Here is an 11379-nt window from a genome sequence, read left to right as displayed (position 1 = left end):
GAAAGAAAGAAAGAAAGAAAGAAAGAAAGAAAGAAAGAAAGAAAGAAAGAAAGAAAGAATCCACTGGACCCAGTTAATTCCTATGTAGAGGATTCATACCTTTAGAAAGATTGAAGAGGCATAGTATTAGAGTGACATATTCATACCTATTTTTATAACAGAACTCAGTGGAATCTTGGAAACAGCCTATGAAGTGCATGTCCATTAACACATGAGTGGATAAAGAAAATTTGATGTTTGTACACAATGGAGTACTGTCCTGAGACAGATTAAAGATATTTTGAGTCATTTTTAGGCTAATGTACACACTTTGAGAACTTAAGTAAAATAAATCAGACCCTAAAGATTACATTACCTCGTAGTTTCCCTTAGATAGATACCATGTCCAGCACAGCTCTTGAAACTCCACAGAGGGGATGGTGGGGGATGAAGAGAAGAAGAATCATCATGCAGAAAACTGAAGTCAGGTGGAGCTCCTTTCCTGACTGGAGAAAGAAACTACCCAGCACCTGCAGTGCACTTATTTATACAATCAGCCTATGAATAAGTTCAAGAAGAGTTTAAGGGGAAGGTGGAGCATGAACAGAAAGAATATCTCATATCCACCAGAACAGCATGCCTTCGTGGTTTCATGGAAAACAAAAGGAAAAGTGTCTATATTATCAGGGGAATGTCAAGTCACTATGCATTTCAGCTCGGTGTCCTCCACACACTTCTCATAGGATCTTGCCTCATTGATGAGATGAGAAGCATTGTAGTTCTCCCAGATACTTGAGCTATAGACAGCTTTGCCTACCACAGATAGACATCCAAAGAATAAATCATTTGAAAAGTGAAATATACATGGAGGGGAAGATAGCTCAGTGGCAGAGCACCTGCCTGGCAAGTGTGAAGTCATGAGTTTGATTCCCAGTTTCTTAAAACAATCATATAGAAAAAAGGAAGATAGCTGCTTTGCAAATGAGAAACAAACTCAAAGATCAAGGCAGGGGAGGGAGTAGAGGGGAAGTGCAATAATCCTAACATACTTGTACTAGCTCCCCATGATAAATATAGTCATATGTTGTATTTGTAATACAACATATTAATTAATAGTCATTTATGTTGTATTTGTAATTTTACAAATACAACCATGTATTTGTAAAATTTAAAAATTAAAGAAATACATTTCTAATATCCAATTAATTTCATTTGCCTTGACTTGAGGTTTTTAGAAAGATATTTTAGGTGATAAGGGATCTGATATAGTTTGTGTGTATTTCTCCCTCAAAAGCCTCATGCAGTCAATGAGGTGCAATCCCACAGTTTGTGATTGATTCATGATACAAGGCTGGGATTATGGGTCTGAGTACTGCTAGGATTATGGGTGTGAGTGTTACACCCAGCCTGGGGGCAGATAGCTTGAATGTAACATAAGAGAGATGCAGAGACAGACTTGTTCTCTGTAGGCATTGTTGCTAGTAATCTTCCCATTTGCTCTTGCTGTTTTCTGCCACCATGAACTGCTGCCCTCTGCCATGTACCACTCTGCCCTGGATCCAGTTAATTATGAACTGAAATCTCCACTAACTGTGAGCTAAATAAACCTTTCCTTCCTTCATTTTGGGTGTTGGGTATTTGTACCAGTAATGAGAGATGAGTAACTTAGACAGGGTCATAAGTGTAGATCTATATTCCCATATATCTGCTGTCTTTGTTAGAACAGGTGGAGACAACAGATTTCAGTACTTTCCTCTTTTATTCTTTTGCTTCCTATTTTCTCCTACTTTTCTTTCTTTCCCTTTGTGCATACCTTTCTCTATCTCTGTCTGTCTTTCTGCCTCTGTCTGTCTCTGTCTGTCTCTGTCTCTGTTTCTCTCTCTCCATGTCCATCTGTCTCATGAATTCAAAGTAAGAGGTAATCCCTCTTCCTCCCCCTCTCCCTCTCCCGCTCCAGCCACTTCATACACACAGAGCAGAGGCCACATGCAGATAGAGCAAGAAATTAGTTAAAAACCAGACACAGAAATCAACCCCTGTAATCTCAGAGTGGTTGTTCAAGCAGGAGATCTACAAGTTAAAAGGCAGCCTGAGAAATTTAGTGATACCTCATCTCAGATTTTTTAAAAAATAGCTCTGGACAAATAACTCAGCTGATTGAAGTACCTGCTAACAGGCACAGGGGCTGGGGGTTCAATCCCTGGGCCGTGCTGGCCCCACCCCTGGGGTACACTGAGATGGCAATTGAGACTGGATGTGGTGGCATGTGCTTGTAATCCCAGCTTGGGAGGCTTTAAACAGGTGGATCACTATGAGTCTGACCTAGTAGTGAGACCCTGAACATCCCATAGACCCTTCCCTAAAATACAAAATAATATTAATAATAATAAAAATAAATTAAAAAGCTCTGGAGATATAGATCAGTGTTTGAGTGCTGACCTAGCATGCATGAGACCCTTGGTGTCCATTCTCAATACTCCAAGGATGGGGGGTATAGGAAGATGATCATTAGAAAACTACTTTCAACACAAATCTCAGATATCATATTAATATAATACATTCATACAAATTTTTATAGCAACAGAACTCATAACAACAAAATCATGAAATAAATATCAAATTATATGAATGGAGAGGAAGGAAGAGTCATAAAATTGAATAATATAACCTACTTTACAAAAAAGAACCTCAAACAATAATCCCATCTAAAAAATAGAGAGAGAAAATGAACACAGCCACTAAAAATGAGCATAAGTAATGCAGGACTAATGAAAGTTGGAGTAGAAAGAATAAAATAGCGAATAAAAATAAGCTCAGTTAAGGAGTCAAAATAATGGACCATGAGTGTTGTAAGGAAGCCCGAAGCCATAGACAGGGTCCCCACACAAGCCAAGTCTATCTCACTTGTCAGCCCTGCATACTCAGGAATTAGTTTCAAGGGAGACTTCTTTCTATCTAGGGGACCCTGGAAATTAGACCCTTGATCTGCAGGGAACCACTCATGTACACAGAACATTGTGATCCAGACACTTCAGGAACTTGAGGGACTATACATGAAGAAAGGAAGAGGCCCCAAGAATCCCATTTCACTCCCTCAGCCAGTCCTGAGAGACATGAAGCATGTTTCTGGTTGTCATGTCAAATTAGTAGACCTTGTTAGGTCAAAGAATGGTGAGATCTCTCCTCAGTTTCTGGATTCAGGTGAGGGGATCAAGAGAGGACTGGGATCAGTGAAGGGTCACATGAGGCTGCGGTGAGTGAAGAACCCCGCCTCAGGCAGAGGAACTCCAAAATACCCAGATTTATCAATGTTGTCAACCCTGTATTCCTGGTAAGAATTTTTTACACTGGAATTCCTTTGATTTCAGGGAACAAAGAGTACAGAGCCTGAGAATTGTCCTAAACATCAGCTTTCAGGAAGTTTGGTAGAGTAGAGAGGACCTGGGATCAAATAATTGAGGCTGACATAAAGGGAGGACTGAGAAAACCCTGCCCCAGACAGAAGGTCCAAGAACATTCAGAAAAAGACTCTGCTGACTGTCGTAAGCCTTGACACATGTAACTCTCATCAGGAGTCAAGCTGTGCTCAGTGGTAAGGTAGTCAGGAAGGTGCTCAGGACCTTCCTTATGCAATGAACTGGTTTATGTCAAGAGATACATAGAGTAGATATTGAGCTACAGGCCAAGGTCTACCAACATGTTTTGTATTTTTAGTGTCCTTCAGACTCTGATATATGATGTTTTGTGAAGTTTAAAGAACTTAAGGGTCAATCCAACTCAAGGAGATACTTGGAGAAGAGCCTGAGGATGCAAAATTACAGTCTGTCCTACAAAGAAGTTGTATGGTGCCACTCATAGTTTGTGGAACCTCAGCGCCCCACAACCTGATGGACTCTCAAATCTTGATGACTTCAGACCTGTCCTCTCTGAATAACGAAAAACCCCAGGTTATTACCAGCCATCTCACCCTGGACATGTCTTACACAGAAGCATGGCAGTGTTTAAAGATAAGCAGATTATCTTCCTTCCAAATATTGATTTTCTTATTCTGTTCTCTCTTTTAAAATTGGCAATATTTTAATATATCTTTCCCCCTTAATGCTTACATTTTATTTAATTTTTAAATTTTTTCTTTTTAATTTCTTATAACTTTTTTAAGGATGAACAATTAATTTTTAAATAGATAATACTTAAATATTAAGCTGCAATTTGAAATGTATTGAGTAGGCTTTTCTATACGTTATATTTACGTAATGACTCTGATTTTGACTTTCCAAGTACAGTTATTCCTCAAGAGTTAGAAAAAGCAAAATATGTCATAGTCTCTGAGGCTCACACTGCCTTTTCCTGGCAAGCGCACAGACCTGAGTTCAATCCCCGGTTCCGCCAAAAAAAAAAAAAAGAAAGAAATGATACAAAATTTCATTGAACAAAGTAATAGGAATTCAACAATCAGTATTGTATTGCATAATGTTACCTTCATAATGCCACCCCCTGGAAGAGCAAAGAACAGAAGTGGAGAAGCAGCTGCCCCCTCCCCACCATTCTCATTTGCCTCCTTTTGTTTTAACTTGAGAGTTTCTGAATAATAATGCAAAATTAGGTTTGGGTATAAAAAGCTAGATGACCTAAATTAGGCTTAAATTGATCACTGGCAACTTTAACTCAGTCATTTCAACTACTTCTGGCGTAAGGGCAAATATAACGAACAGTTTTCAACGAAGAGCACAGACTGTGAACCCCAAGTTGAAAAAAGCCCTTTCTGCTGAAGAATTTTCTGAGCAAGACAGCTCCCAAAACTCGAGCTAGTATCACAACTGGAAATGGGAGAGGAGTCCCAAATGGTACCCAAACTAATTCCAATATTAGAAAGACAGCAGCAGAGGATCACAGAAAACAGCTAGAAGAATGGCAGAATCCTAAGGGGAAAATCTATAAATGTCCCCCTATGAAAATTAAAACAAAAGAAAAGTCATAGAGGAAATGAATGTTTTATTCTTATAACTTTTAAAACAAATTTTGCAAGTTTATACCTGGTAACCTAAACTACTAATTTGAAGGTAACATTATGCAATACAATACTGATTGTTGAATTCCTATTACTTTGTTTAATGAAATTTTGTATCATTTCTTTCTTTCTTTTTGGTGTAACCGGGGATTGAACTCAGGTCTGTGCACTTGCCAGGGAAGCACTTATTCCACTGAGCCATCTCCCTGGCCCCTTTGTATCATTTCTAATATTATTTTTTATCATTTTATATTCTTTGAAAAATAAAATAAAAATAAAATTGGTAATATTGACTCATATTAACACACCACAAACTCGAGCAATTCTTTCATTAACAATTTTCTAAGTAAAATTTTACACTTATTGAAAAGGTACAATAGATTCTGTAAAAGGGAAAAAAAATTGTTCAATGCGACAGAAAAATTGGGATGAGGAAAAAGACAAAGAAGGGAAAAAGATATATTTCTGTACATATGCAAGACAGTTTGGATAGCTGTACTGCTGATTTTTGCTGGTCTGTTTGTCGAAAGGAGCAGTTGATGCTTAAAAATAGTTTTGTAATTTTTTGTTATTATTTTTTCTTTTTAAATTAATTTTTAAAAAATAAATTTTATTGAGAAATAATTAGCAATGAGATAGTTTCAAAACAGGTTAGCAGTACAATTACAATAATTAATACATTGCATATTGTTGTCTTTGTAGCAGTTATTCATAGTATAAAGTGCAGATATGATATCTTGTCTAAAGACTATTAGTTCAAAACTTACTTCTCACTGAACTAACAGAAAGTATCTGTACATCTATGCTACTTGATTGTTTGTATCTGGTAACCTAAAGAACTAATTTGAAGATAACATTATGTGATACAACAACCACTGTTGAATTCCTGTTACTTTGTTTAATGAAATTTGTATCGCTTCTAATGGGGGTTTTGTTGTTATTTTTTTAACCATGTTGTATTCTTTAAAAGAATAACTTCATTCTTGTTGTTTACAGAGTGGTGAGTTTTTTTTTTAATTTTATTTATTTATTTATTTATTAGAGAGAGAGAGAGAGAGAGAGAGAGAGAGAGAGTGTGGTGTGTGTGTGTGTGGCCAGCTCAGCCCACCAGGGGGCGGGGCTGGCTGGCATGTGGTGCTGGGGGATTGAACCGCTGTCTCCCTGATGCTTTGCTAAGCTTGTTCTAAGTAGGTGCTCTAGACCACTGAGCCATCTCTCCAGCCCCCAGAGTGGTGAGTTTTGAGAATGAAGAGTCATCACAACCACAGCCAAGATTCCCCACTACCACAAATATAATTTTCTTCAAGTTATCACTTGCAGTGAAACTTTGTGCCCCTTCCTGTTACTTAACTCCCAACAACCACTGATCAGCTCTCCATTCTTGCAGTTTCTCTATTCCTAGTACATCGAAGGGGTGAAAGCATAGTGTATATGGCTGTCCAGAGCAGCTGCCTTCCCTGGATAGGACGCCTTTGTGATGCCGTCATGTTGCTGTGCCTATCAATAGTTCATCCTTCCTGTTGCTGATTATTATTGCTTTGGAAGGATGGGTCATAGTTTATTTATCATATTTCAGCAGAGAGAAGTATTGTATAGATTTTATGTCCATGAATAAAGTTGATCTCAGCATTCTCCTACAGGAATTTGCTGAGTGTGTGTGTGTGGAGGACTGCCACATCACCCTGCTCCAGACCCAAATGTGATTGTGCTTCTTTGAAAGCACTACAGGCAGCATGGATGTGACTTCCCTATATTAACTTCAGTTTAATTAGTGAGTCTGACCGAGGCTGGCTAGGCACCCTTATGAAAACAGGTGGCTCGGGGCTGGTGAGATGGCTCAGTGGTCTGAAGCACCTACTTAGAACAAGCTCAGCAAAGCACAGGGACCACTGTTCAATCCCCCAGCACCACATGCCAGCCAGCCCCGCCCCCTGGTGGGCTGAGCTGGCAACACACACACACACACACACACACACACACACACACAATAATAATAAATAAATAAATAAATAAAATTTAAAAAAAAACAAGGGGCTGATAATGGGCCAGCACTGTCATCAGCAGCCATAGCTGAGCTGAGATAGATGAGCTGTGATATCATGGGGCTAAGATATGAGATGACATTTCCACTGAGGTCTGCATGACTCCAGTGGAAAACTCCTTCCCAGAATTGGGTATAAAGAGCTTACTCATTAACCGTAACCTAAATCTGTTTGTTGTCAATCTTTCACAAGAATGCTTTGTTAACTCTGTCATAAGCCTTGCCTGTGGAGCCACTTGTCTAACACATACAGCTGCCATTTTCTCCTTATGCAATGTGATTGATAAATACCAAGGTTTTGGTTGCCCTGTGGCCTTTTGTTCCCTGAAAACAACTGGTCATCCCAGATCCATGATGCACCCCTATTTTGTTTCTTGCTCTTTCTTCTTGTGGCACACTGTAGCATAAGACAGGAGATTGGAGCCCACTGCACAGTTCTCCAATATATGTTTTCACTTCAGTGCTTTCATTTCCTAGGGAAACCCCTAGGAGTAACACTGCTGGTCCCCACTACAAGTATGCATAACCCTATTGAATACCTTGACAAAATGCCTTCCATGATGGCAGTACCACTAGGCCTTCTCACCACCACTGTGTGAGGCTTCCCGTAGCCCCACAACCTCACCAGCACTTAGTTTGTCTGACTTTCCTTTTGATTTCTCAAATTATAGTCATTGTAGTAGATACCTTAGAGTCTCTGATCATGTCTTCAGTTTTTCCTTTTGTTTCTGGGGATCAAATTCAAGTTATTCTAGGTACATGCTGCACTACTGAGCTACACCACGGCCCTTCCATTGGGGTTTAAAGTTGCATTATTAAAGCAGCTCATAATTCTGGGTGTGTTTCTATGTATTTATCTTGTTCTACAGGTCTTCTATATCTTCTTTGTCCACTCTGTATTTTCTACTAAACAGTTCTATGCATTTTCTAAAAAATAGATTTTTATGGTTGAGTTTTGAGAGATCTTGATGTATTCTAGATAGAAGTCAGATAGTTAATTAGTAAATCCTTTCTCCAAGTCTATGGCTTGCATTTTCATTATTTCAACCATGTTTTATAGGGAATGTTTTAAAATTATCCAAAATTCAATTCACTATAAATCTGTTACAAAGCATGCTTTTGCTGTTTTATCTAAAAATAATGTTGTCCATCCTGAAGTAACCCAGATTGTTTCCTATGCTTTCATATAGAATTTCATATTTTTGAGGGCTGGGAACATAGCCCAGTGGTCTAAGCACCTGACTGGTAAGTGCAGGGACCCAAGTTCAATCCCCAGTACCACATGCCATGCCAGCCACAAAACCAAGTATGGTAGTGCATGCCTATAATCCCAGTCCTGCGGAGTCTGACACAGCAGGATCACTATGAGTCTGAACTGCATAGTAAGACCTTGTACTAAATAAATAAATAAATAATAAATGTCATACTTTTATGTTTTCATTTAAATCTTTGATCCACTTTGAGCTTATTTATGTATATAATTTAAGATATCCTGGAGCTAAAAGTGTAGCAAAGCGGCACGGAGAATGTTCATCATTTACTAGGTCCTAGGTTTAATCCCTGACATCACAAATAAAAAATAAATGTTGTGGAGATAAATAAAGACTTTTGATTTTTTGTTTCTTGGATTTCATTTTGTTATAATTTGTAGATGGATTTCCAACTGTTCTAGTATCTTTTGCTGAAAAAGGCTATTATTTCTCCTTTAACTACCATTGAAATTTTGTAAAAGAAATCAATTGCTCGTGTTAGTTTATGTCCTACTTTTAGATCTTTGGCCTTTTTCTACTCATCTATCTATCTCCCTGTCCTTCTACCAATACCACTCTCTGATTTTGGCTTGCGGTATCTTTATATAGAATCCAAGGAACACTGCCAAACTCCCAAGTTTGCTCTACTTTTATGATTTTTTCTATTTCATCTTAAATTCCTTTCCATATGGAACTCGCAAACAATTTATTAATATATGTATGAACACCCTGCTGTGCACCTGGGTGTGGTGGCTCATGCCTGAAATTCCTAGGTGGCCAAAGCAGAAGGACTGCAAGTTCAAACCCAGGCCAGGCCATTTACTGAAAGAGACTCTGCCCCAAAGCAAAAAATATAAAAGAGCTCTGGATGTAGTTTAATGTGAAGTCTCCATGTTTTATTCCAAATATTCCCAAATAAATAAATAAATGCCTGCTGAGACTCAATGGTACTATATCCATAGATCAATATTCAGAGAGAATTGATGTCTTAATAATAGTAAGTTTTCAAATTCATGACATACAATCTTTTGCATTTTATGGGAAAACATTAAAACAAAAGTTCATAACAAATAACACAAGTATAACAATAGTTAATATATTATATGTTTAAAGTAGTTGCTTGGAGTACAAGATATGGATATAAAATTTTTCCAATTGAATAGACAATCTTTATGATATTTCTATATTTTTTATTTCCATCAGCATCATTTTGTATAAAAGCTTGTAAGTCATTTTTATTTGTTATATTTATACCTCAGTGTATGGATATTACTATATATGATGCAGCTTTTTATATTATGCTAAGTGAAATAAGCCAGGAGCAAAAGAATACACATGGTACAGTTCCACTTAAACATAGCATAAAAAATCCTCCATAATTTTCAGACAGACAATCCATTCATTGGTATATTTTTTGTTCTTTTCACCATCACCTAGTGTGTGCAGCAGTACGTGAAAGTCATCCATGCTAACTTGGCCTCAACTATGAATAAGTGGAGGTGTGGATCAGCTTTCTACCCCTTTCAATTCACCTGTGCACACTGATGCCAGTTCTCTCATTGGCACCTACTAAGGAATATGTCTGTCTCAGCACTTCTTCCCAGTGTTCCCTTACCATCCACTAGTTCTGTGTATTTATGTTTAAAGCCACTAGATTTACCCTCTTAAATCTTCTGTGAGTAAATATGTCCTAACAGGAATCCTAGTCTTGCCGGAGTGTACAGATGTTATGAGCTGCAGGAGGCTGGAGCCCGGTTTAAAGGTACATATGTTGAAGACTGCTAGATGTAGTAAGGTAAGAGAGGAGATATCCATTATCTCCCTGAGATCTCTTCCATCTGTTTTTAAATATGGAAGCCTCTTCCTCACTTATACAAGGTGAGATGGCAATTTGAGACATAGGGGTCCTTCCACACCCTCTAGTAAGCTTTTGATAAATCTTTTTGTGCCCATTTGGCAAAACTATGAACTTAAGAGGCCTATATCACTAGCAAGAACAGCACAGGTGCTGGCTGAGTCAGAGCGAATGCTGGAACGGCAGTAGAATAGTTTTGTGGTTTAGGAGCCAGTGGCAATAGAGTACACAATATTTTAAAATATCTTGTCTCTTAAGAACTAAAAAAAAAGAAAAGAACTGCTCCATAAATAGAGCAAGCAGATTCCTTGAAGAGTAATCCTCCAAGGATGAGAACTTTCCTGCTATGGAATGAGCAGCTTGGTCTTAGAAGTGTCTATTCAAATCAAGGTGCATGTTCCTGCTGACTGGCTGTGTGGTGCCTTCTCTCAGCTCAGCTTTTAAACCCTAGTCTGATTTAACAGTTCTCATATGGATAGAAAAATGTGTTCACTATACATTTCTGCTTGTTCCACATCTTAGCTCCCCTGAAACTATACAGAAATAACTTCATAACATAGTTTTTACCAGGAATGTTCAGGTGTAGATATTTTCATGTTGCCCTGTGCACCAGGTCTTGCTTTGGGCTGATTGGATGTCAGTAGGGACGTTGAGAGCACTATGCTCCAAGCTGGGTAGGCTGAGGTCAGGGCCAGAAGAGTGTGGAATAAAGGGACAGAGCTACAGCAGGAGGAATCCCACAGTCAGCACAGGAGAATGGGTGATTTTGGCACCACCTGCTGTTCACACTGGGGAGGACATCACATCTGTCATGACATTGACAGATATGCTCAGGAGAATTAAGGGTGTGAGTAGGATGAAGAAAACCCTACATTCAACATTTGTGGATTGGCTCATGCCCAGGGCCTTGAAGGTACAAAATAATCAGGCACCTGTCAAAGGAGTGGAACACTCATGACTTAAACTTCTACGAGTACAAACTCAGGGCATGAGGATTAATCCAGTTCTCCACCAGCATCTCCTTTGAAAAGGCAATAATGAATGAGTAATGGGTATCTCCAAAGGAAGGGTCTGTCCATATCTTGGGTCTGTCAGCTCCTGGGATCCTCCACTTAGTGACCATATTTAGCTCCCTCTGAAGGATTTGACATGCAATTTGAAAACTGTAGCAAGTTCTATAAACATCAGTGAAAGCAATTAGACAATGGGAAGAAATGAAAGGAATATGGATAGGAAACTAAGTCAA

The sequence above is a fragment of the Octodon degus genome, unplaced genomic scaffold (assembly GCF_000260255.1).
Source record: "Octodon degus isolate 3935 unplaced genomic scaffold, OctDeg1.0 scaffold00181, whole genome shotgun sequence".
Lineage (NCBI taxonomy): Eukaryota > Metazoa > Chordata > Mammalia > Rodentia > Octodontidae > Octodon > Octodon degus.
Note: the sequence above shows the minus strand (reverse complement) of the source record.